Raw genomic sequence first — 27623 nt, forward strand, 5'->3', positions numbered from 1 at the left:
ACACCCAGAGACTGGGGAAAGGCAGAAAAGGAAAAACCATGTGTGTGTGTGTGTGTATTAATGCCCTCTCTCTGATCCCTTTGAGTCTTAAAACAAAATCCTTATTATAAGTAAGACTATCAGTGCATATTAAATAACTGTTTTAACTGGAGAAATTAACACTATGGAAATAACTTTTTTTCTAATAAAAAAAAACCCACCTGATTATTTGGTTTCTACAGTAAAGTTGTTTTGCCATAAGAGTGAGTACAATCAGGAAGGAGATTCATGAACCATTAATACTAAAGATTCATAGAATTTTAATTGAAATTGGCCTAAGAGATGATGAACGTGACCTTTTCTTCCTCACCTCAGCATTTTACAAATCGGAAGTCTGAAGAGATAAGGAGGCACCCAAGGGCACATGGCCAGTCAGTGGCAGAGCCAAATTCCGTGACCCTGACTGTGACAGGTTCCACTTCCTGCTTTAATGTAACCCTTGTTACTCTGCCACTGCAACTTATTTTAAAACTGACATATATATTTTTTTCCTTTTTCTTCTCCCTTTCCCCCTCCCAAATCATGGGGGAAGATAGATTAACCTTCCAGTCCTAGGCAGAGTTATCTGTCCTTGGGCTCACAGACCACAGGAATGAAGGAGTCCAGACTTTGGAGTTGGCCCCTGTGTATCTAAGCTCTCAAGGCTACAAATGAATTATGGTGAAAAAGGTGAAATGCCTCTTTAAATGTCCTCTGTTCCCCCTGACAGTTAGAATCACAGCTTGAGGGACAGGACTCCCTTGCTTTGCTAACAATGGAGAAACACAATAAAACTCCTTTTTCCTTTATCTCAAAGCCTGTCCTCATTACTGGATTGGCATGGGGGACAAGGACTGAGCTTTCAGTATCACGACTACAGAGATGCTTTCAACTCTATTAAGAATTATATGTTGGACTGATAGGAAGAGATGGTCATGTCAACGAGAGCAAGAGATGGATAGCCATAAACTGACCCAAGGCTAAAGTGTGACCATGCCTAAGAATTGGCACCAGGTTGTGAGATATCTCTGTCCTGAGGCTGTAGGAATACGCCTTGGATATGACGGAAGAGTGTCTGCCTACACACTTTCTCTTTTACACCACCGGATCCATCCAGTCCAAGAAACCCAGAGAATATTCTTTAAACTTTTTGTTTCTTAACACTTAAAAGGACTTGAGAGGTTCTTCCTCCTCCTACCCCCCACCCACTTTCAGGTTCTGTTTTATTCATTTGCCTATTAAGAGCAAGACATCATCTTAGCCAGCTCAGTAGTTTAGCCCTGGGATCCCCCAACTCCCACACCTGGGGGCTCATTAAGGAATTCTTTACTATAGTCCTAAGTTTTCCTGACCAGGAATTCCAGTGATTAAAATACTTTGTTTTTCTGCAATGAAAGTGCTTTGAGATGGTCAAATGGTTTGATTAATGGGAATTTTAGGAATGGGAAGGAGTAAGAGATTAAAACTCATATTTCTATCTCACTTCCAGTATGTTTTAGGACAAGATCCTTGGATCTTCTTTGTGGCTGGTTGGTTTCTCTGTTCCCAGATTGGGGGTTCTGCCTGCCCATCCCCTCTCTGAGGCCTAGGGTGTCTTGTTAAGGCTGGCATTTGGAAGGGGGGTTGTTCTTTTCCTTTCCTTTTCAGCTCATATTTTTAATAAACTGAGATGGGTCTTATTTTTTTAGAGTTGTTGACCTCTGGAACTTGATTAGGAAGAAAAAAATCAAGTAGCCCAGGGTTAGGCTTCAGGCAAGTGGCAGTGGGCTCACTGTGCTGTGAGGTCATGGCAGACATCAGGAGCTGATCACATTATTTTCTCCACTGATCCTCCAGAGGGGACTAGGGGCAGCTGCCACCATCAAGATGGAATTGGCCATTGACATAAACCTCATTTATTCTTTTTTTTTTTTTTTTTTTAATCTCAAGCCAAAACCAGAGAAGATGGAGCTCTTGTACCCAATCTGGGTAGAACCCAGAACTTGGGGGCCAGGGTTCTCACCATACCATATGAGGCTTCACGTCTCTATTGATAATAATCAATAGCTGACATTTACTTGGCAGGTCCTCTTTGTCCAAGTCTTTTGGGAACTTATAGTTGCTGTGGGTGACAGCTGGCCAAGAACTGGGGACTTGCTAGCCATCTCTATTTCTGTTTCTGCTGGTGACATTGCAAACATTTCATTTGTGGAGGCAACAGGATACCAGATGAAATTGGTTAGAGGTTGATCCAGCATAATCGGCTTGCCAGACATGTCCTGAGGCAAAACACTGGTAGAAAGAGCTGGCGGCTGGGGTCCTCCACCTGCTATTATGGCAGATCTATTATTTTGATACTGTTTCCACCATGCATATAGTCAAATGTTGTTGTCCTCTGACAGTTTTCTTCAGATGGGAACCCCAGAAACCAAATGAATTCCTCATTTCCTTGATCATCAGTTCTCTTTGTAGCCTCAAGTTGGATAAATGTTCTATATCGGCCCTCCCAAGCTCTTAAAAATTATTGAAGATCCTAAAGAGCTCTTGTAATGTAGGTTTTTAATCTGTCAGTGCTTATTGAACTAGAAGTTAAAACAGACATCTTGAAATATTTCTTATAAATTTGTTTAAAAGCAACAATAAACCCATTATGTCAGCCTAACTGTTTTAAGAGAAGTCAGTTTTCCAAAACAAGAAAAAAGAAATGTGCGAAGATTGGCCATTGTTTTACACTTTTGCAAATCTCTTTAATTTCTAACTTGATGTGTGGTTGAAAAAGTGATGAATACATTAATAACTTCTCAAGTAATTGAATTTTCTTCCTTGATACTTCATTAAAACTCGACAAGTGGTGGTTTCTTAAAGAGGACCGCAATGTTGAATTTCAAGCCATAATCAAATGACAGTTTTCATTTAATGATATTAGGATATATTTATGTAATTTTTTACTCTGGATTTTTTTTAACTACTGCATGACTTTGTAATAGTATACATGCAGTTTTCCCAAAATAATCAGTTTCATTATACAATATAAAACTGATATTAATATTACCACCTATTTTATTAAAACATGTTTAGATATTAGAAAGCTGACAGATTCACATGAGTGGATACAAGCTTTCCAAATCCTAACTCATTATTTATCACTGGTAACAAACACTGTCAGTGATTTTCCTTGAATCAACAGATTCACCTCATTTCATTTTTTGGGAAAATGTCTACCAGATCCCTTTCTGCATAACAGTAATTTTCCATTTCTTCTTTCAAGTAAATATGTTGTTCCATGAGCAAATTAAGTGCCTAAGCAGCTAAGTACTTCCCATTTTGTCATTTAGAATATTAAAAAGGAGTACACTCAAAGATAAGAGTTAGTGAAATTAATAATTTTTCTGCTTCATCTAGGACATTTTAAAAACTGACCTTTCTTGATTTTTCCTTGTGGGTTTTTCTTTGTTTATTTTGTCTTGTGGGTGTATGATCGTGAAGAATATTTGGTGCCTCTGCACTGAATCATGCTCAAGTACCAGCAGTTTTAATCACCATTGCTTTGGTACCACTGGTGTAAATGTCAACATGGTTGTCTTAGTATTATTATGAAAATAATGTGACTTCATGGGAGGTGGTCTTGGGAACCCAGATGAATCTATAAGCTTTGAAAACTGCTGTACTATAGGATCTCTGAAAAAGGATTCAGTTGGGTTGAGGCAAAGACAGGAGGTCTAGAGAGAACCTTAAGATACAACAAAATGACCACAGAACATGGCTGAAGAGGGTGAAGACAGTGGTACTGAATGCTTCTGGGAAGTCCAAGAGGGAGTATTGATAGTTATTATCCCTGAGCAACATGGGAAGCCACTGAAAGCCAGGGAATTCAATCACCTATCCAAAGTCACAAACTTAGCCAGTTAGCAAAACCACAATGAGTTATACTACCTAAATGTCGTTGATAAAATGCAGAGGAGAAGTCCCCAAAACAGGAACAAGGAAACCAGCCTCCTTGACAATCCTAAAGAGCAGTGCTGCTAGAGAAGTCCAATGGCACCTTTATCTGCATTCCAAACCATGTACTATGACTTAATTTTTCAATTTTTACACTTATAGATCCCTGTGGATGTAAATATCTTACTAAGGAATTCAGCTTTGCTCAAAATCATAAGGCTGTCATCTGCCATTTAGCACCTCCTAGAAACTGAATAATGAAACAATTTATGTTTATCACCTCTCAATGGATTCCATGGACCAATCCTGTGCATAATCCATTTTTATGGATCATGCTGGCTTTGATGAGCCTCTCAGAAGGTCCCCCTCTCAGAATGACCGCTATTTCAAACCTTTCATAATGCAGGCTCTTTCTGTGAAGGGACTGACCAGCTGCATGTGGCAGCTGTCACTTCTGGAGTTGGACCTATCAGGATTTCTTAGGCCAGCCAGGTTTATATGAAATCATGCTTTGCTCCACCACTGGTCTTGATGCTACCTAAATAAAACATTATGAAGAGGATGCTCACAATCCTCCTTCCTTTATAAAGGAAATGGCCTGACCTCCTGTCACATAACTTGCTGGTCAAGGTATAGAAGTTTCTATGCTTTCTCTCTGGAGTCTTTCAGAGAGACAATGATTTAAAACCCAACCCCAAACTCGAAAAGGAGCCACATGGTCCTAAAACCTCTTAGCTTCACCACACATTTCTCCTAGCAGAGCACTTTCCATGGTGTGTGTTCTCTCCTTTCAGTCGCAGTGGTGGCCCAAAGTTCACTATAGCTGGGTGATGTTACCCTGCATGGGTACATTTTTAGTTTCCTTTATTTAAGGACGTTTCCATTTCCCCTGTTCCACTGAGCATCACCTGATGCATTTAGAATCAGGAAAAAAAAAAATCCAAGCAAACAAACTCCCCAAACAACAACAGTAACAAAACAGGGGCTCAAATGATCTTTGAATGGAGGTTAATACAACTTGGGGATCCCTCTTTAACCCAAAGTTAGGCATAAAAGTTATTCTTTTTAAAAATGAGAACAAAAAAAATCACAAAAAATAACCTTTGCAATTTTTAAAAAAATGTATAACCATGTGACCACATTGTTAGGGTTTTATAAGAGCTTGGTAAAGGTCAATGCAAATGAGAGGCCTCCAAGCTTCCTTTCCTGGAAACGTGTACTTTGTATACAAAGTGGCCTGGAGACCTGGTTTTCAGGACAGCTAAAAAAAAGTGCTGTGTTTGTATCACCACCATGTAGAGGAAAAGCCACTGTTTTCTTTGTGTACTCACACTTCACTGACTGCCACCAGAATGGGAGTTTCCTCCAGCACTAAGCAATTCCCCAGGTGTGTGAACACCAAATGGGTGTCCTACATTTTCACTATGATACTACCTACCTGGACATAATGTCGGACCCTACAGGTTAAGGGCTCAGTTCTATAAGGCTGTCCCCAATTCAGATTCCAAGTATCATCTCTGCTTTTGACCCACCAGCTATGACCTACAACCTTCCCCTTGGGTTTGAGTATTTGCTAGAATGGCTGATGAATACAAGCAAAGCATCTCCCCGAGTTCCATGTATTATAAAGGATACAATTTGGGGGCTGGGGATATAGTTCAGTTGGTAGAGTACTTGCCTCTCATGCAAGAGGCTCTGGGTTCAATCCCCAGCACCACACACACAAAGATACAACTCGGTAATAGGTGGAGGAGGTTCATATGCTGCCTCTGGATACTCACTCTTCTCAGCACCTTTATGTGAAATTCCCTGAACACGGTCCTTTTGGGATTTTGAGGGAGGCCTCATTATAAAGGCAGAATTGCTTATGCCATTGGCTCCTCTGCCCCCTCTCAGAGACCCAGCATGGGGGCTGAAAGTTTCCACCTTTTAATCCAAAGTTTCCTTGGTAACAAGCTCATCCTAAGGCTACCCAGGGCCTCTACCTATCTCATTAGCATACAAAAAGTGTTATCACTTCCCAATATTACAAGGGTTCCAGGAGCTGTGGGCCAGGAAACACACAAGACAAAAGTGATGGATGATGGAGAAGCAAGAACAAGCAGGGAATTGCTTGGCATCTGTCTTGCAATTGTCCAATAAGGGATACTAAGTGTCAGGTGAGTGAACCAGGAGAGGAACATACTGGTGGCCCTGTTTATGTGCCTAGGACCCTTATCATGTCAATTCCATGTGGTGGCTACTCACCCTTTGGGTGAATGAGACTCTCCCAGGACCTGGACCTAAGGCTTGTTCTGGAAGGTTGCCCTGCCCCCTCCTGACTGCCCAGGGGAATGGAGCCTGTTTTTGTCAAGTAAGATACAGTTTATGGCTGCTTGAAAGTGAAAGCTTCCTGTCTAGCCCAGGATATTAGTCAGCCCAAGGGCTCTCTTTAAAAAAGGGGGAAGGGGAGGAGGAGGATCTTTCCCACAGGAGAATGGGAAGAAGGGTGGACCCAGACCAAACTTCCGAGAGAATAGTTATGAACACTGATCTGTGCTGTATGCCACAAAATTGGACTTCTCTGCATGGTAATAAATATTTTTTATGCAGAGGAAGGATCTGACATTCTTTTTATAGCTGCCATATTTCAATTTACAATATCAGTGGCTGCCTTGGCTCAGGGCAGTTCTGTGGGCCAATGATAGCTTCATCCCTCTCCGGGCCGTCAGTTCCTCTTCTCTGATCATTAATCTGCAAGAATATCCGTGGCTGTCATCAGCCTGATTAGATGTAGGCTCTAATTGTGCATGTGTAATTGATGAAATGCAGAGTCTCCTTCACAGCTTACCTGCTCTTCTAAGAAAATGGGAATCACATTTTATGTTCATTGAAATGTTGATTTACTTATTATATGGAGATAAAATTGTTACTAGCACAGACTCTGGAACTACACTACCAAATTCTGGACCCAGCTGTGCATTGACCCTCTGACACCTCGGTTTCTTTAACCTATAAAATAGGGACAACAGTATCTCTTTATAGAAGTGTCTTATAAAGTGAGTGAGTTTAGTGAAATCACTTGAAAAGGTACCGAGCATCATGTTTTGTGTGAGCTATTACTAACCTCAGATTGGAAGGTTAACAATATTTTGCTTCTATATCTATATTTGACCCATTAGCTCCAGTTGTACAAATCTCCCTATATTCAAGGATATTACATCGGTGTCTGTTTGTATCTATACTTGCACCTGTATATAATACTTAAAGATTGCAAAGAGCAATTATACGAATGCTAGCATAATCTCATAAAATTAACTCTAATTATACTAACTTGATTTTATTGATGTTATTATCTACTTAAAATATAGAACCCAAATTAACCATCAACTTCTGTGGAGCTTTAAAGAACATTTTTTATTTTATTTTATTTTTGAGATGTCACCTCAGTATGTTAACCATGCTGGCCTTGAACACCTGGATCCAAGTAATCCTCCCTCTTCAGTCCACTGAATAGCTAGGATTGCAGGTGTACAGTCACTGCTCTGGCTTTGGTGAAGCTTTAAAAGTGCCCTTTACAAAACAATATGGTAAATCAAATAATTTTAAGGAGGAAATCAACTGGGCAATTGCCTTTACTCCTTCTCTTTGTGAACCCTGCACTATAAGCAGGGATTGGAGCTCAGAGAAAGAGCCAGCAAAGGAAAACCTGCCTGCTTGAAAAGAAGCTTATGCACAGATTAGCTTTGTCCTTCCTACTTGCCCCCTCCCCTCAACACACTTCAAGGATCTTTTAGACAAACGCATCCACAGAATTCCATACTCCATGTTGTTTCCTGAACATTGACTGTGAGATACACCCCAGGTACCTTAAACTTAATGAGCCTAAAGCCAATTTTCTTTGCTAGGGTCTATAAATCTGCCACTCATCTATCTCGATGAATGGCTCCTATCAAGCCAGGCAGTTCAATGTTCTCCTCATCTCTATCTGCTCCCTCACTCTGGCATCCTACCAGTTAACAAATCCTGTGTTCTCTGGACCCTCATTATCTGATATCAGTTCCCTGTTCTTCATTCTGCCACCAATTTCTGGGGCCACTGCAGCTTACTCTATTCTTGTACTAGGTCTCCCTATCTTCTGTCTAGCTAGCCTAGAATCAGCCTTGAATCTTTGTTCCGAGAGAGGTCCTTCAAAAAGAGAATATTCTGATCATATCACTCCCTTGCAGAATTCTTCAGGGGTTCCCCATAGCTTTCAGAATGAGGCTCAGTTTAGCATTAAAAGTCCGTCCAAAAAATGGCCATCCCTCCCCCATATGAACCTCATATGCTGCTTATGACCTACCTGATCTCCTAAGTTTCTAGCTGAACTTCCACTACTTATTCCTAGAGCCAGGCATTTGCTCTTTTTCACCAGCTAGCTTCACATTGTCTCAGCTTAGACCTCAAGTATGAGAAATCCTTCCTGAATCCCTCTGAGGGTCTGATATCCTTTGGCTGTGTTCCCATAACACAGTTGTGTAGTTAGTAGAATAATTACTCCATTAGTTGGACTTCAAGGCAAGAATGATGTCATTTTTGTGTTTTGCTCATGCATTCACTAAGTGCCAACTATAGAAAGGGCCCTCTCGGTGATGAAATAAACCATGCAGTATTGAGAGAACAGTGCTCCTCTCCATGCTACCTCTTTACTTTTTATTAGTTGTTGACAGACTTATTTATATAAGTGATGCTGAGAATCAAACCCAGTGTGCTTTACACATGCCAGGCAAGTGCACTACCACTGAGCCCCAGCCCCACCCCTACATGCTACCTTTTGATGACTGTATTCTTATCAAAGCTATCCATCAATTCTAACAAACATGTTCTGAACACATGTCTTAAGATCCTCTATACTATCATGTGGAAGCCAAAAGCAAATTCTGCACAGTTTTCACTCCTGAAGTCTTTGGTGACCACTCTGCTACCACATTTTCTTCCTCCACCTAAGCTTAATCTCTGCTTCTTTAGGTCTTTCAAATACTTTCTTTTCATATTTAAATGGTGTGTGTGTGTGTGTGTGTGTGTGTGTGTGTGTGTGTTTTGAGGGGTTGTTAAAGTTGTCAGAAGAAATGATGGACAAAGGTAGAATTTAGACACATGGAAATGCTTGGAGGTAGATGACTTCAGAGAAGCCTGTCACTCTAGGCAGGCAGTGTCATCATAGGATTTATAGTCACATTAATCTGATTTCTCCTCTGAAGGAGGGCATTCCAGGTGGTTGAGGAAGAGGATAAAAAATATTAGTTGGTCCAAAGCCATATTTCTCTAGGAATGGCTTTGAAGCACAAGAACCATCATTATAATAGGAAATGTAAAAGAAATCTAAGATTTTTCGACAATTAGCACTTACATGGTGCTTATGTTCATTTTCATAATGAGATGCCTCATTAAAGACAACTCCTGTGAATTCTAAACTTTGGGTCAGGGGCTTACTGATGCGGACATGACACACTGCTTACCAGCCCAGACTGGTTTGGGAAATAGCTTTTTTCCAGAATGCCATGCAGCATTGCAGCTGAAAGACGTAGAAAGCAAACTTCTGACAACAGGGGCATTTTAGCTTCTCAAGACTGAGATGAAGCCCGTTTTAATAACAGCCTTTCAATAATTGATGAGGACATTTTTAGGAAATTTAATGTTAAATTAAAGGGCTAAATCCTAAATATGTTCCACGTCATGTCCTTCTGAAGACAGGCAATTTAAAATTTAATCCATTCATTTTCCCATTTGGCATATGATCAAAGTAAGCCTTTCAAAGGCAGCGTGGTATTACTCTAACTTATTTTCCCCATGAAATTGAAATGGCATTTGCATTCTTTTAAGAAATGAACAATTTTTTTTTATGACTCAGTCATTGAATCTAAAAAGAAAGTGAAATTTTTATGCTCCTCATGATCTTTCTACTGGCCCCTTTCTTCCCTCTTATTTCGGTTCTGCTTTCTCTGTTCTGGTTTAATGACATAAGAAGAGAATGCATGTTGGTGATATAACCTTACATAAAATTAAATTTCTCATTTAAAATATATTGACTATATCAACCCATCACAAAGTCTGGATAGAAGATACCTAAAAGGAAGCCTTTCAGGTTGGAACATGATGGTCAACATCTAGCAAGACTGAAGTCAGTTTACTAAAAACAAATGTATTCTGTGGCTATACTATCATTGAGTACAATTTAGACTGTAGTTTTGCACACTGGTTAAATTTCCACTTGGGTATTTATGAACAAATAAATAAGTGTGGCAGGTACAGTTAATAATGGCTAAGGTTCAAATATTTTCTGTTTTCCAAGTCCTCCCTGAAGCCCTCATAATTTTATTCTCACAATAAAACTTACAAGGCAAATGAAGAAATGGGTTGAAAGAAAATAAACGCCGCTTAAGGTGGCTAGCTAGTCAGTGATGGAACACAGATCCTGCCACCTGGAGTTATGCTCTGAACTTCCAGGCCAGCCTGCCTCCCGCAGAGGGAAGCTGGTCAATGTGACTATCTCTTTTGATGCATCTCGTCCAATGGGATGGACACATTTTCGTCTTGAGTTAGTTTTGCCCAGACATATTTCAAAGACCAGCAGCACTGTGAAAAATTCTTGTATAGTCCTAGGAAAAGTGGTGGGAAATCCAGAAGCTACATCTCTCAACAGGATGAGAGCTTCATATGGGCAGTTTGGACTAGAAGCACCTGTAAATTGTATCATAGCATTGGAACTGTATTTCCTCACAATACACACATTTTGTGTGTATGGAGTGGGGGCTTCTATACAGAAGCTCAAGATTTTTTTTTTTTTTTTTTTTTTTTTTTAACATTAGCCTGATTTAGGGCCAAAATCATCCCCAGTCCTGCAAGGCGATTTGACTGAGAATTCCATGTAGAATTATTTTTCTCCACATGGTAGAAATGAAAGATTGGGGGAGAGTCAGGGAAGCTGGGTGAAGCTAGTAACTTACCCCAGAGTTCACTATAAGTAGGATGACCCTATAATGTATTGTCCAACCCTGAACACTTTTTGAAGTAGGGGAGCTACTGTTCATTATGCTACAACCTTGAGACTATCTTGGCACAGTGGTTATGTGGTCCTAATTGGCTCCCCGGAATCAGTGATTCCTAGACTGTGGCCCTCAGCCCTCTGGAAAGACAAGACAGCTCTATGCATGGAAAGAACCTTTTCAAACATCCTTCTCTGTGGTTCTCAGGAACAAATCATACACATTCTATTGATGTTCTTGCTACAAAGGCTGTGCATTTGTATTCTAAAGAGTTAAAATAATGTTTTTAAGGGTGCCTAAAATTCCAAAGTGAGTTTATAAGAAGGATTCTATTAAATATTCAACTAAAGATATTTGGCTGCTGGTCAACTCTTGGTACTATAGCACATGAACACGGAGTTGAAATTCTTGCACCTCTCAGAAATAATCATCACTAAGAATTATCAGATCCTCCTGAATACAGACACTGTTCAAGTGCTATACATCCTTATAGTCCACCTGTGGACTGCAGGCCCCCACCAGTAAGCAATACCACCTGGACACTTATCAGAAGCATTATCTGAGGTCCCACACCTGTAGACCTACTGATTCTGAGTCTACAATTCAACAAAGTCCTCAGATAATGAGTATCCCATTTAAGTTTGAGAAGTACTAGGTTAGAAGACATGGTTTGCACCATTTGAGATTTAAGCACTCCCTAAACAAACTGATATAATTGTACAATTAGGAATGACCAATATCATCGTTGGGCGTTAGTGGTTTTCAGTTCTTTGTGTTAATTAACATTTGTAGAGTATATTTGGTAATTATTCCTGTTGATTTCTTTGTTCTTGCAGTCACTACATTATCTTGTTCTCTACAAAGTCTTTGTGTTCACTGGGTTCCTTTCCTCTAGGGAGAGGGAACCTGTTGGGTAGTTGGGACATTGTGTTGGAGGGACCTGCAAACCAAGTGAAGAAGACATTCAGATGGTGCAAGCTCCATGCAGAAATGTCAGTAAGGTGAACCCCAAGATAATTTATCTTGGCTTCATGTCTCTTAATCATGTACATTGGAGACCAAGCAGTATATTCATAAGAGTGACATCATTCTTGGACTCTACAGCATGAATATAAACTTCAGACTTCCTTACCTCCCTCAAATTACTTTTTCCAAAGATTCCTAGCAATTGTGTTTTCTCTCTGTATCACTATTCTTAGAGAGGACATTAGCAATGACCTATTTCAATCAATTATGTAAAAGTTGAGCAGGGAGGCAACACATCCAAGGCCTTGTCACTGGCTGCAGGCAAAACTGCACCAGAACTTGGGACTCAGAGGTATGGATACAACACAACCTACAGACCTCACAGCAACATTTAAAGTTAAGAAACTTCTCTGGCAGATTTCAACCTTTTGAATGATGCAAAACTTCAAATAATCCAAAAGCAACACACACGCATCCAAACATGTCTGAGATGATAACTTTTAAAGAAAGCCTCAAATATACATTTCATCCCAATTTTTCATTTCATAAAACCAAAGCCAAAAATGAGTAAGTGGTTCATTAGAGGTTGTGGGCCAGTGATGGAAATACCAAGTCTCTCATTCACAAGTTTGCCAAGTTGTAGCTATGAACCATGGTGTAACTTGAAAGGATCAGTGTTCTTTTTCGAAAAGAACATGATCATAGTAGACCACTTGAAAAAGTATATACAAATATAAGAACAAAATGACCCCATCCATCAAAAGTAATTGCTGTCAAAGTTTCTATTAAAAAAACAAGCATTATGTTTTACCTAAGTATATCAGAAAGAAAGAATAAAATTTCTGAATTTTAGAAAAATAAGACTTCAAGGCAAGAAATATCAGTTTCCTAAAGGAATCTTTGAAAGCTTTAATAAAACGTCCTAAGAAAAATTTTATGTTTCTAGGTATAAAATGTGTCACGTGTTTCATGAAAATCTAAAGGTAATATTGACTTTGGAATAAAATATTAAGACCTATTATCTAATGTAAAACAAAACAAAAAACCAAAAATCTGAAGCTACTTAGGAATTAAATCAGAAACATTGTAAAATATTTTGTATATATTTTGCTATCACGCTAGACTTCTGACTGATAACAGAACCCAGGCCAAGAATCACTTTTATTTCTCCCAGAATGTGGCCTCACTGCTTTCTAACCAACTGTGCTATGCACAAGAAGTGTGATCCTTCTCTGATTCTGTCTTCAGAGGCTTTACAGATTTTCCCTACTCTTTGGAAAAAATTAGCAGAAGTGTTGTCAGGGCAAAACCAGAAGCATAAGGGAGCAACCCCAACTACTGCATGCAATAAACAAAAATTACCAGAACTATTAGTGACACCCCTAATTCTCTTGACCTGTGAGAATTTGGATTTTCTATTTCAAAAAACACATTTATGATAGTTTTATTCACTCCATCCAGGGCACACATTTCCACTCCTTTGATGAAAGATTCACATCTGTCTCATTTATTCTTCCTAGAACTTCTAAATGCCCTTCTATTTTTGTTGAAGAGAAGACATAGCTTTATCTCATTGGTGTCACCACAAAATTGCTTTTCAGGATTGCTAACAGCATCATTTGAGTTACTGTATCAAATGTCCTCTGTGAGCCACTCCCCATGAGCCTTGGGAATTCCTGTCCCACTTTCAACTGATCAACTTTTAGTTCTGTTGGAGGACAGTCTTTCATCTCAACCTTGGATCACTTCAACTGCTTCTCAAATCTTTCTTGGAGCACTGCTTTCTGCTGTGGGTGTGTCCAAGTGTATGGGGGGAGAGGATGTCTTTGAGTAACCCCTGCCCTGCAAAGCTGACAAGTGGTACATGTCCTGAGTGACTCCATCACCAAATGTGCATGTATTTTGCCATCACTCTAAACTTTCGACTGACAACAAGAACCCAGGTCAAGAATCGCTTTTGTTTCTCCAAGAATATGGCCTCGCTGATTTTTGGTCAACTCTGCTACGCACAAGAAATGTAAGTATGATCCTTGCCCGATTCTGTCTTCAGAGACTTTACAGATTTTCCCCTACTCTTTGGGGTTCTGAAGCTGAGACACCTGTGTCTGGGTGTTTGGCTTTTCCCAGTTTTTCATGGAAGGCAGAGGTCAGCAAACCAGAGCCAAATTCATTATGTTGCCCATTTCATGTTTCATCCATGCTTTATTAGAAAGTCCTCTGTGAGTCACTCCCCATGAGCCTTGGGAATTGGTCAAGATGGCTGATGAAACAGTGTCACCTGCCACAGAGGATACAGTCGCATCACTTCCTTTGTTATATACTGAAGTGTTTAGGGTACAACAGGGAGTCAAGATGTGTGTCCCTCCCTCCCCCATGCAGGGGTTCTTCTTGTATCTTTCTTCATAGTTTCTTTACAGCTATTCACATTAATGTTTTGATAATTTCTTGACCTCTATTATTTCTGCTTTTCCCCAATTCCTAGTTGGATATGGATTTCCTGCATTTATCAGTTATCTTCCATATTTTTCATCTCTCTCTTGACTCTCAGAGCTCTCATTAGGTTATTTTTTAGATCCTCAACCTCTTCCTTAGTTGTGTCCATTCACCTCTTCTACTGAACCCCCTGCTACCCCCCCAAGCTCTGAAAGCACAGTACTTCTTCCTTTGTTCTAAGATAGGTCCTTTTTCATAGCAGCTTGTTCTTGTCTTGCAGTTTTCAGATCCTCTTACACCTTTTGGTGTAAAATAGAACAGAATTTTTAAAGGCTCTTGTCTATTTTCTGCCAGGTCTCTGAATCCTCTGGTGTCACTACTCTCTTGGTTATCTTAGTAGTTATGTGTCTTACTTTTGTTTTTTCTCAAGAACCTGGTGATCTTTGGCTGTGCATTTACAAATTTAAAATAAGGCTGATTGGTCAAGATGGCCGGTGAAAGAGTGTCACCTGCCACAGAGGATACAGTCCCATCACCAGACTTTCTGCATTGGTAGGTAGGATCCTTCAGATGGATCTGAGAGGGCTTTTGTGTGGAGGAAGGACCTTCTTTGGGGAGTGCTTGAGATCAAACCTGTGCATGTTTAGAGACCCACAATTGGATAGAGGGAGGGGCTGACCTTGACACAAGGTCAACAAAGGCCTCAGCAGACCCTTGACAGAGAAGGATTGGTCTGACAACAGAACCTGATACCAACATTATGCTGTGTTTTTTTTTTTTTTTTTGGGGGGGGGTGGCAAGGGAGCAATTGGGGCCATATTCTTTTATCTTTGAAATCTGTTTTATCCATGAAAACATTTTGGGTGTATTATCAATGATGATGATAACATCAGGGTATTTCTATATCATTTCAGGGTTTATATATTGCTTTTATATATGCTGTCTACCTTTTCTATTGATTGTATGTTGATGTTCACAACCTTCTGAGGTGTGCAGAGGAAGCAATACTATTACCACTTTTCAGATAAAGAAAATAAGTTCTAAGGAGTGATTTCTCCTTTGCTAAAGTTAGTCTTTTCATTTGATAGAATAACTGAAAGTTAACATCATAGCTCTTTGATTGCATGAGAAAAATATCTTGTGCAGCATTTAACAAATGCATAGATTATATGCATGTAAAGATGTAAATATCTCAGGACCATGAAGATATTTTTTTTTAGAAAGTGCAGAAGAGATCTAATCAACATCAACTTAACTGGTTGGCATGGGCATTTTCTCTAAAAGGAAAGGCGGCTTTGGGCTAATCGTGATCATGTCCTCTTCGGAGAGCTATAAGAATGTAGCAATGGAAGAATAAAGCCATGATTTTGTGTTTCTTTTGGAAACAAGCCTAACCTCCAGCATCTGGTTCTTAGGGCAAAGTTGGTCTGTGGTCAGCTCTGTGAAAGGGTAAGATGCCGATAATGATGATGAGATTTTCAGTTGAATGGGATAGAAGGTGGAGGTTTACTGTGGATCATGCAAGAAGAAAAACATGGACTATGATGATTTAGCATTTATTTTCCAGCAGAATTTCAGCTGCCTTTTGGCTTGTGAAGAATGATAAACACACAAGAAGTGTTTCACCTGCAAACCTTTGATAAAGTCAGAATGTTTTTAGAACGTGGGTTGCATTTGCAGAGGGATATATCAACCGATGGTGCCTTTTATGGAAATCCATTATCCAGAAAGCTGAATGTGGGTCATCTACCTTTTGACTGTGGAGACAGAAAACAAAAGGGGCAGAATCTTGGCTTTTGAGTAACCAAACTGAGGCTCAGCAGTCAGTATGCAATATTTGGAGGCAGACTTGCAAAGTCAGTTGTTCCCATTAAAGAGAATGAAAGTTCTCTAGACTATGGATAAAAGAGAGAGATGGAAAGGGGAGCAATAACGTTATATGCTGAGGTGGGTCTCTGAATATGGGTTCTGCATCCCACCCCAATCTTGGTCAAAACCTCCAAAGAGTGAGGAACAGGCAGGATTCTGGATCCAAGTGAGTTGAGAGATCTGAGATAGTCCCTGTGCCTGACTTCCTGAAGAGGATGATGACTGGGAAAGCAACCAGCTTCGTAACTCCCTCCCAGAATCCTTTTGTCTAGGAACAGTAGAGTAGAGATGGTAGTGTGGCTATCCAGGCAGACAGGCCCCAAGATACACTCTGTGCAGTCCCATGGTTTCAGAGTGTCATCAAGAGCTACCAACTACTTTTTGAATTCTTCCGAGAGAAGAACAGATGCAGCCCAACAAAGCAAAAGACCCAAGGAGAACTTGTGGCCATGACAAGGTAGAAAGGGAAGAACCTCAGGGCCTTTGCAGAGGGAAGCAGGAGCATCCTCTACCAGAAGGGATGCAGATAACTGGGGCCCTGCAGCTGAAGAAACAGTGATGAATGTTCAGTTGGCTAAATTTTAACAAGGCCACCTTCACTCCCAATAATCACTTCTCAATGCTTTGACAGTTTCTAAAGGTTTTAAAGTCAACATCCATTTGGGGTTGGCCTGAATTGAGTGAAATAGTAGTAAGAGAAAAGCAAGAAATAGTGAAGGTTATAGTTTTAAAGGACATTACTGCTTTTGTATCCCTGAGCCTCTGGGATGAAGTTGGTACCCCTGTGTCTATCTAAAGCTCATGAGGATGCAAGACAGCAGTCTCTTCGCTGTGACTGGACTTGGTTTCTGTATCTTCTCCAAGAGACCTCCTCAAACCACCCAGATATACATAGGATCACTGTTGCTTTTGGGGCAGGTTGTCAGTAAACATCACAAATGCTTTTTTGGTAGCTTGGCTTAAAATTGTCCACTTTGTTATTCTTGAGAAAGAAAAGCTACTTGGATGTCAGAGGCCTGTGACAATAAAGTGCTCCTGGGATGTCCACTCAACTGGGACCTTCACTTGGCTGCTCAGCTATTGAGACTCAGACAGGTTGTTGGCCACTGTCTTAGAAGCCTGGTTAGTTCCCATGCTCCACTAATGCAAATGACATCTACAGAGTGGCCAGCAAGGATAGAAAATCACCTACAATATAGAAGATGTTCCATAAGGAGAGTAACCATTCTGAGGTCGTAACCATTTGAGTGAACCGGTTTCTTTTCCCAAATGAAGAATGAGAGGGGGGAAAAAGTGGGGTCAAGGTTCAATTTTTACTGAATATCTTAATATACTGTAAAATATTTCCTCCTCACACCCCTTTGCAGTTATGAACATCAAGAGTGCTAATTATTGAGTATATTTTGCCACAAACACAACCCACGAGGAGAGGCAAGCCCCCAACAGGAGAAGCAGCACTGGTGGCCACAGCCAGGGTGCTGTGACTTCAGAATTTATGTGTTCCTCCATTGAAAGAGGCAGCTGTGAGAATTGTCAATCTCCCCCATGTCAGCGGCTACTTTGGGGAACACTTTTAAGTACAAAAACCTGTCTGTGTTTGAAAGGGGCCATCCCACACTCATAAATTAGGAATTAAAACCGCAGTTTTTGAATGTTCAAGCCTGGAAGTTGCAATTGCATTGGAAACTCTCTGGACTGCATTCAATCATCCCTTTGGCTTACAGCAGCTAAAGCTGATCTCATCCTGATGGAGCCCCACGCTTCCCAGATGAGTTAATGGAGCAGCAGGTGGGGGCATGTATCCTGAGCTGGGCCAGGATGGCGTGGGTTGAAAGCTGCTGAGGTGGCCTGTGGCAGCCTCCTACCTGGGTTAGCTTCCTCTGAAGCAGGATGCGAGTTTCATTAAGTTCTTAGCAGATACTGTCAGTACTATCAGCTCTTTTGTGAAAATGGAATATAAGTGCAGGCTCTGCTTGTAAGGACAAGGAGAAAACATAGCTTTGTTCTATCAGGAAAAAAAAAGTAATTTAGAACAGTGGTTGAGGGAGAAAAGGAAAGGTCAGCAAAATTGCCCTTTTCCAATCGACTCTGTCTTAAGTCTTTTATTGTTTCATTTGTGGAATGGGTTTGCTTTCTGTTCATATATCTTTCTCTGTTGTATCTCAAATGGATGCAAATTTCCACATGGTCATTTACCCCATTCTGGCCAATTGTCATCTTATGAAGCCCAATGATCTGAGTAAAATACCACATTTGGCATTAATTCGGCTCCTGCAGGAGGAAAAATAGCTTTCCCTAAAGATAGGTGACTATGGGTTAATATTCAAACTTGGTCATTTTGAATGTAAAATGGTGTTGACAATTATGCCCAGAGGACAGGTGCCTACCAGGACTGTCTGGGGCAAGTCAGGATGTGGATGCCCCATCGGTGGGTTACAGAAAGCAAGCAGTAAAATTATATTATTTTCTCCAAAGTAGGAAAAAAAAAAAAAAACTTTTACAGCCATGAACACCCACTTGATTTTTTTTCACTTTCTTCCTAGAAAGTAACTTTCAATTTTTCTTTTTTTTTTTTTTTTTTGTCTATAAAATGGGAATAGTCCATGAACCCTCTTCTCCACCTGAATATTTTTTATATTTTCCAGAGTGGGTGGGTGGAGAAGGGAAATGTACTGGAGGATTATATTCAGTTGACTTTTTCTTTCTTCTTGAGTTGCTACTCTTCTCAATCCCTGGCCCCACTTTATGGTAAAAAGATTTAAAAAGAAAGGACAGTATCCTCCATGACAGTGCTAAAAATGGCAGAACAGAAGTGACCAGAAGTGTTGACTCAGATGAACCTGATTGAACACTAGGTGTTCAAAGACGGAGACTCCCTGAAGAGGCTACTGACTTCTACCAGGAGACCCCATTTAGGAGGATCTCTTAGATTAGAAGTCACAATTGAATTTCCTTGAGCATAAAAAACGAACACCTGTAACCTTTAGACCACTGCTTGACCATTTCCATCCATTCCCTCTTTGCACAAAAGATGTCAACTAAATTATCCACAAAAGGCAAACATGTATCTTAGTCTCGGAGAATTCTAGAGACATGAATCCTATCACCCTTTGAAGAATTTAACTTTGTATTTTGGAATAATTTCAAAATTTACAGAAAAGTTGTATAAAGAATAATACAAAGAAATTCTATATACTCTTCACATAGATTCCCCAAATGCTAACATCTTACATTTGTTTTGTTCTTTCAATCTTCTCCATTACCCACCCCATACTCTTTTTCTTTCACACATAATTCTTTAAAACTCATTGGCATATGTATAGCATATCTGTATAGCATATCTGTAACTGTTCTCCAAAGTACATAACCACTGTACCATTATCAAAATCTGGAAATTAACAATGACACAATGCTATAATCTACAAACCACTTTTAGTTTTTGCTAATTATCCCATTATCATCCTTTATAGCACATAATGTATTCAGTTCAGTTTTGATGTTCCTAAAGAAGTCTGGAGTATTCCTGAGTCTGACTTGACATTTTTTGAACCATACAGGTCAGATATTTTGTAGAAATATTTATAAAACTTGAGACAAATCCCTCAATTTGGGTTTGTCTGCTGTTCCCTCATGATTAGGTTCAGGTAATAAATCATCTGAAGCATTTTAAAGTCCCCTATACTGAATGGCTAGTTTTTAATGTTCAACTCCCCTTTAAAGCTGCTATTTGATCTAAATTCTACCCAACTGCCCAAAGCCAGTGACTCTCAATCTTGGCCATGCATTGGAACCATCAAGGCTCACCAGACTGTTAACCAGAATCTTTGGAGTTGATACCTGAGCAATGATATTTTTAAAAAGCTTCCTAGATGATTCTAATGCACAGCCAGGAATTTGTATGTTTTTCTCCATTTAGCTGCTAAGTTTTCTTGGTGGAATGTGAGAAATCACACAGACCTTTTCACTAAACTCACTTTGATTAATAAAAACTAAGGTCTTGTTTGCTGGCAAGGAGAGCTATTGATCCTCACCCCATATCCTTAGTTTCAATTCTTTCTTACCTAATGGACATATGTGGGTTCTTTAGCAACTAGACAACACCAAAGGACTGCCAGTTGTCTCCTTCAGAGGTACAACAGCAGCATGTCTTGCTCTAGAGAGATGTTTCGACCTCGCACTATTGACATTTGGGTCATGTAATTCTTTACCAGACGAGCTGTCCTTTGGATATTTGGTGCCAGTCCCAGCCTCCATCCTCTAAAAGTAACATCCACAATTGTGACAACAGACACTGTCTTTAGACATTGCTGAGTGTCTCTTGGGGGGATCGTCCCCTGTTGACAAGCAGTGCTCTGTACTTTTCTGCCTCCAGACCTTTGAGTGAACTCTTCTTCACACCCACCTCCTTGTCTTATGTCTGCTTGTCCTCTAAGACCAGGTGGATCAGGGACACAGTAGTATGTCTATGATTATACATTGACTTGGTTATCACATCATACTGGGTTCAATGTTTTGCTCTGCCCCTTTACCATAGGAGAATCCTGCTCAAGTGACTTTGCTTTTGAAACTCTCAGTCGTCTTATCTGTAAAATGGGAATCATTAAGAACAGCTCCTTCAAGGGTTGCTGTGAGAATTCGATGAGATAGTGTTCCAAATGTGTCTGATGACTAGTAACTGCTCAAAAAAAAACAAAACAAAACAAAAAAAAAACTCACTGAATGAGATGGGTCATGCATAGTGATAAGCACCTGGCATATAATAAGCACTCTGCAGACACTAGTGGCTATTTATTATCATCCTTATAAATGAAGGAATTATGGCACAGAATGATTCAGAGTCTTGGTCAAGATCACACAGCTGGTTAATAGAAGTAGGAGCAGAAACCATGCCTTAGTACTCCCAGTGAAATGCTCCATACCCCACACAGGGCCTGGAAAGATCAAGGACTATTCCTGGGAAGATGGAACTCTCGGCCATAGAGGAACTCTGGGCAATGCTATAATAGCTAGGACTTGGCAGTGAAGGTGAGGTGATTAATCGTTCTAAATTGAAGAAGTCAGAACTATACTATTCAAGGCAGCATTTAAAGGCACAGGATCCCTTAAGTACCATCCTTCTGGAAATATTTTTTTTTAAAAAGGGAGCAAGAAACATTAGAAATACTTTGCTCTCTTTAAACAAAACAACCCCCCCCCCACCAAAAAAAAAAAAAATTGGCACACCAGAACTACACTGAATGGTTAAAAAGGCTTTTGCTAAAGACATAGAAGAACATAGAGATGAACACTCTAGGTTAGAAGATTAAACACACACACACACACAAAACAAGGCAAATTAAACCCCTAAGAACAAACAACAGCAAGCCCCAGGCATTTAGTAAAATGTTATAAAGTTAAGAAGTGAGAGATCTGCTTCTCCCTACAGAGTTGTATTTTAAATGGGATTCCACTGGTTCCAAAGGAAGCTTGGAGAATTAATTCTACTGCCAAGACGCTGTAGCTTCTTATGGAAATAGTAGGCCAGAGAAGTTAATTTATCATAACCAGGGGATTGGCAGCCTTTGCCATCTTGTTCCTTCTCTTCAGTAAGAAGTCGGGGACTAAGCTAACAAGCTGCAGATGCCTCTGGGAGATGTGTGGGTCCATACCCACGTGCATACTGTGTGTGTGTGTAAAACCCAGGAACGAAACTGTCATATTTTTCTTACACTCTTTCCCAAAGGTGGTGTTAAAAATATCAATCCCTACAGCCCCAGAGCAGCCATTAGCACAACGGGGTTTGGAAGAGGGAGAGGAGCAGAAGTGGGGCATTCATGGGCTCTAGGATGTAGATGTTGATATTTAGGAATGGAAGGAATTAGCTTGATGTTTTAACAGGTGTGTGCTGGCTGATACCACCCCTTGACATATGTCCAGTTTATAGTGCCTTTATTTTATAGGCCTGGGATGTCGAGTTGTTTCTCAAGGGCAGAACCTTGTCTCAAGCTGTATCCACAGTCTGTGCCTAAAAATCTGTTGGTTTTACTATCAGAACCACAGATTCCTAGAGCACCCAACCAGTGATGTGTGTTTAAAACCAGTTCCCCAAGCAAGGCAGAAGCAACTGTAGGTTTTGATCTATTCTTTAAAAAGTGTATTCAAAGAGTAAGAAGCTGCTGGTGGTTCAGAAAGAAAGTGAGGCCCTAAACCAAGTGGAAAGGGTGATTGATTTAGTCCAAGAGGGAGAAGGCCCTGCAGTGATAGGGAGGTTTCAAACAGCTTTCCAAATGGTCTTCTCTGTGCTCCAAAAGGAGCTTTAGGGAAACAGTTGAGCTGACCATTTTAAAAAAAAAGTTTTTTTTTTAAATTAGTTGTCTTTATGAATAAATTAGAATCACTAATAAGATTAATCAGAGATATCACATATTGAGTAATTGCAATGCCAGGTATTATTCTGAAGGCACTATAAAGCATCATCTTTGTTTATTCATAGACATTAGTTAGATGTTATTTTTAAAGTAAATTTCTTTTAAAAACGGATACATTAAAAGCTACACATATTAATGGTGTGCCATGTGATGTTTTGATACCTGTGTAGTGTTTAAACTAGGTTAAACACATCTATCTCCTAAATATTAACCATTTCTTTATGGCAAAGACTTTCAATTCCTTTGGTCTTTATGCCTTTCCTGGTGTCAATACCATGCCCTTTGTATAGTATAATTTAAGGTCTGATATTGTGGTGCCTCCTGCTTCACTTTTCTTGCCAAGGATGGCTTTGGTTCTTGTAGGCCTCTTATTTTTCCAAATAATTAAATGACTGTCTTTTCTATTTCTATGAAGAATATCATTGAACTCTTAATAGGAATTGCATTAAATCGGTATCATACTTTTGATAGTATGGCCATTTTGACAATATTAATTCTGCTTTTCTGAGAATCTGGGAGGTCTTTCCATCTCTATGGTCTCCCTCAATTTCTTCAGTGTTCTGTACTTACATTGTAGAGGTCTTTCACCTCTTTTGTTAGATTGATTCCCAAGTATTTTTTTTAAGGATATTATGAATGGGATAGTTTTACTAATTACTCTTTCAGCCGATTCATCATTGGTGTCTAGGAACACGATAGATTTATGGGTGTTAATTTTGTATCCTGCTATTTTGTTGAATTCATTTATGAGTTCTAGAGGTTTTCTAGTGCTTTTGTGTGTGTGTGTCTCCTAAATATAGAATCATGTCATTGGCAAATAGAGATTGTTTGAGCTCTTCTTTTCCTATTAATATCCCTTTAATTACCTTCTTTTGCCTAACTGCTCTGGCTAGAGTTTTAAAGACTAAGAGTACAATTACCTCACACCAGACAAAGTTGCCAAAAACATACATCGGAGGAAAGAAGCCTCATCAACAAATGGTGCTGGGAAAACTGGAAATCCATATGTAGTAGAATGAATTGAACTCAACTCAAAGTGGATCAAGGACCTAGGAATTACACCAGAAACCCTGCACCTACTAGAAGAAAATGTAGGCCCAACATTGTTGTTAGTTTAGGAGCTGACTTCCTTAACAAGACTCCTAAAGCACAAGGAAAAAAAAATCAATAAGTGGGACAGTATCAAACTAAAAAGCTTCTTAATAGCAAAGGAAACAGTCAAGATAGTGAAGACAGAGCTGACAGAATGGGTGAAAACCTTTGTCACCCTCTCCTCATATAAGGCATTAATTCTAGGATATACAAAAAACTCAAAAAGCTTAACACCAAAAAAAGAATAACCCATAGGCAAAGAAACTAAACAGATACTTCTCAAAAGAATAAGTATGAATGGTCAACAAATAAATGAAAAAATGCTCAATATCTCTAGCGATTAGAGAAATGCAAATTAAAACTACACTGAGATTTCACTTCACTCCAACCAGAATGATAATTATTAGGAATACAAGTAACAATAAATGTTGGTAAGGAAAAAGGTTTACTCATACATTGCTGGTGAGACTGCAAATTGGTGTGACTACTCTGGAAAGAAGTATGTAGATTCCTCATAAACTTAGAAATGTAACCACCATTTGGCCCAGTTATACCACTCCTCAGCATATATCCAAAAGAGTTAAATTCAGCATATTATAGTGATGCAGCATCATCAATGTTTATAGCAGCACAATTCACAATAGCTAAGCTATGGAACCAACCTAGATGCCCATCAATTGATGAATGGATAAAGAAAACGTGGTTTATATACAAATGGAATATTACTTAGTCATAAAGAATGACTTTGACATTTTCTGGTAAATCTGGAAACTATAATGCTAAATAAAATAAGCCAATCCCCTACCCACAAACCAAAGATCGAATGTTCTGATATGTGAATGCTAACACACAACGAGATAGGGAGGAGAAGAAAAGTTCAGTGGATCACATACAAGGGAATGAAGGAAAGGGATTGGGGATAGGAAAGAGTGGAATAAATCTGACAAAACTTTCCTATGTACATAGATGAATACACCAATATCATGTATATCCACAAGACTGGGATAGGAAAAAAAGACTTCCAAAATCCTTTCTCTAAGCTTTTCAAATGTTTAGTACTTTATTGTTTTTTTTTTTATAGTCCATAGGTTAATATTGTTGCCCCCATTTGAAAGATAAGGAGACCAAGGCTCAAAGCCAGTAAGGAACTACTTTGCCAAAGATCACATAGTTAATGAGTATGCAGCAGTTTTTCTCAAGAACCTGTATCATTTACCACTGTGCTAATCTGCCTTCCATCATGGTCATTAATGATTACTTCCTTTCATTGAATACCAAATATAGTGGAAGCATCTTGAGAATCAGGGTCCATTTCTATCTTTCTCACTTCTATTGCCCCAGGGCCTTGCAGTCCTGAATGCACAATTCAAATTTCTTAATTTCATAAAAAATTTAATGAACTGGATTTTAGAATAATTAATATTTCCCCTAGTGACTTAAATATGCTTTCAAAACCCTACTCAAGTAGCTAATACATAACTTATCTTACTCCTCAATTATTGTGATTACTAATAACTCTGAAAATATTTCACAGATGTTAAGATGGTGCCATCTTAAATGCTTGGGTTCCACTGAAAAGACTTTGTCTCCAGCTGTTGAAAATGTTGTGTTCACTTTCTGAACCGTGAAATCAGAGCCTGCTTATGGACCACTGAGCTAGAACTTAGGCAGGACAATCCATTTTTATGATTCCATGATGGTGCCATAAGTAATCTTGCACTTGAAGTTATTGATGGGCCCTAGTATACAGATCAATTTGAGAACGACTTTAAGGCCCCACTTGGCCTTCAACACAGATGGAGTTGCACACACTTTCCCAAAAGCCAATTCCAGAGGCCAAGGCAGAGTTCCACTTCCTAGTCAAGCCCATCTTTTCCTCTAAATATTAAGCAAACACAATAAAATCCAACCCTTCATTTCAGAGGTGAGAAATCTTAAGCCCAGAGCAAGGGTGATTCTCAAAATACACAGGAATCTTTCTGCTTAGGCACTGTTCACCAGGGGGTTCAGAAAACAAGCCTTTGGGGATTGCATCATGGAGAAATCCAGGGAGTCTCAGGAAAAGGTCCAAGGCCCCCTGGCAAGTTTTCGGGGTACATAGGCAAAGGATTTTTACTAACATACACATATTTCAATATTTTGAACAAGAGGCACAGACATACCTTTGCAACTAAATGTAAGTTTTAATATTACAAATTTATCACCATGGTTTAGAGTGGAGAGAAGAAAGGTAGACTGCTATACTGGTAGAAATAGCATATTTTTAAGTAATGACCACAGATCTACTGTTGACTGTTTCTTTCACATGCCACAAACCTTTATAAAGACCTATATGATGATTCCAGGTGATATCTGGTTATGCAGCAAATACCAGATGATTTAGAAAAAGGTGTAAATGTGACTTAGTTAGCACATGTAGTTAGCTAGAGATGAGCAGGAATAGAAGAAGGGGAAGATGAGAGAGGAGCTTCCTGTAAAAGGACCCTGAGCTGCAACTGACCCAGAGGTCTTGACCCATCATGCAACGCCATAAAGACATAACCTCTCTCCCCTTGTGTCAGTGGGGCTAGGGAAGAAATCCATTTAAGGAAGGTGGGAGATGACTCAAAGCCACCCAATGATATCCTCAGTATTCCTCCTCCTACAATGCCACCAAGGGAGGCCATTACACTTCTTTATAGATTTACAGGCATATGTCATATACTCAAGGTCACGCATGTACCCACAAGCTACTTCAAGGGTCAGGTGACTGCTATATAACCTCCTGCATGTGGCACTAGGCCAGAAAGGGCAAAGTGACCCAGGTATGCAGGTGCATGCCCTGTTTTCCCACAGTGCAGGCATTTGACTTCCTCCGAGCAGGCAGCAGCAGGGCAAGCACCAGACCCAAAGAGGTGTGGCCAGCTGCCCATCTACAGTTTCACACCACTGCAAATTTCCATCCCCTGTTCTGTTCTAACAGTAAGCCCACAGCCTAATCATTTTGGCACATTTTGGACCCTTGCTGATCTGCCTCCCCTCTCTCTCGGGTGTATTTCACTTTCTCTTGCCTTTGAGTAAACCTGCTCTAATTTCCATCCCTGCCTTGCTGCACTTCTGTTTCTGCACCAGGGCAACTGCCCTAATTTTAGGCATTACACCCAACGACTGAGGATCACACCATAGTCAATTCAGCCTCTAGGAATGACTTGTATGTCATTAAAAAAAATTATGTCCTGAACTCCACAATTGACAAAAGAAAGAATAATTAGAAAACAAAACAAAACACCTTCATGAACCAAAATGTGGAATTTGCAGGCATTCCCCCCAGTGACTTGGCTCATCAGCTGGATTATGGTTCTGCTGCATTATGGTTGTACATAATGGTGGGATTTGTTGTTACATATCCATCCACGCACACAATACAACAATATAATTTGACCAATACATGTCCCCAATATTTCCTTTTTCCCTGGGCAACTATATTTGTGCAACTATAATGTACAAATAAGGAGGATAGGAAAAACTAAAACAAGTCCTTAAAAAAATAAGGGAGAAATAAAAAGCCTCAAGTTCCATTTTGGCTAGAACCAAGGCAGATCCTCCAAAGCTGGTGAGAATCACTGACATGATTCTTGAGAAGGTGAAGACATGTACAGTTTGGGAAACTAGAGAACATTCCAAGAGCATCTCTGTGAGGGCTGAAGAAGAATAGACATGCCTGGGCAGTAGAAAGGGTACTATTATGTACCCAACTGGACAAAGGACAGTTACTCCTTGTGACCATGAAGGACCTGTCTACCAGAACCTTCTGTCATGCCAGGATGGAGACCAGCAGAGGCCCTCTGTGAAGACACACGACTTTCTGTGAAAGGGAGGTTGACAGAGAAGCCCACGTGGAATCGAGGACTCCCACTTTACACAGAGTGACCAC

General features: G+C 39.8%; 1 protein-coding gene across 5 annotated transcripts in view; it reads right to left on the bottom strand.

The window, feature by feature from the left end:
- Positions 1-27623, bottom strand: part of Rcan2 (regulator of calcineurin 2) — a 242799-nt gene that overhangs the window by 24192 nt on the left and 190984 nt on the right. The window lies entirely within an intron of this gene.

Source organism: Marmota marmota, unplaced genomic scaffold (genome assembly GCF_001458135.2).
Source record: "Marmota marmota marmota unplaced genomic scaffold, marMar, whole genome shotgun sequence".
NCBI lineage: Eukaryota > Metazoa > Chordata > Mammalia > Rodentia > Sciuridae > Marmota > Marmota marmota.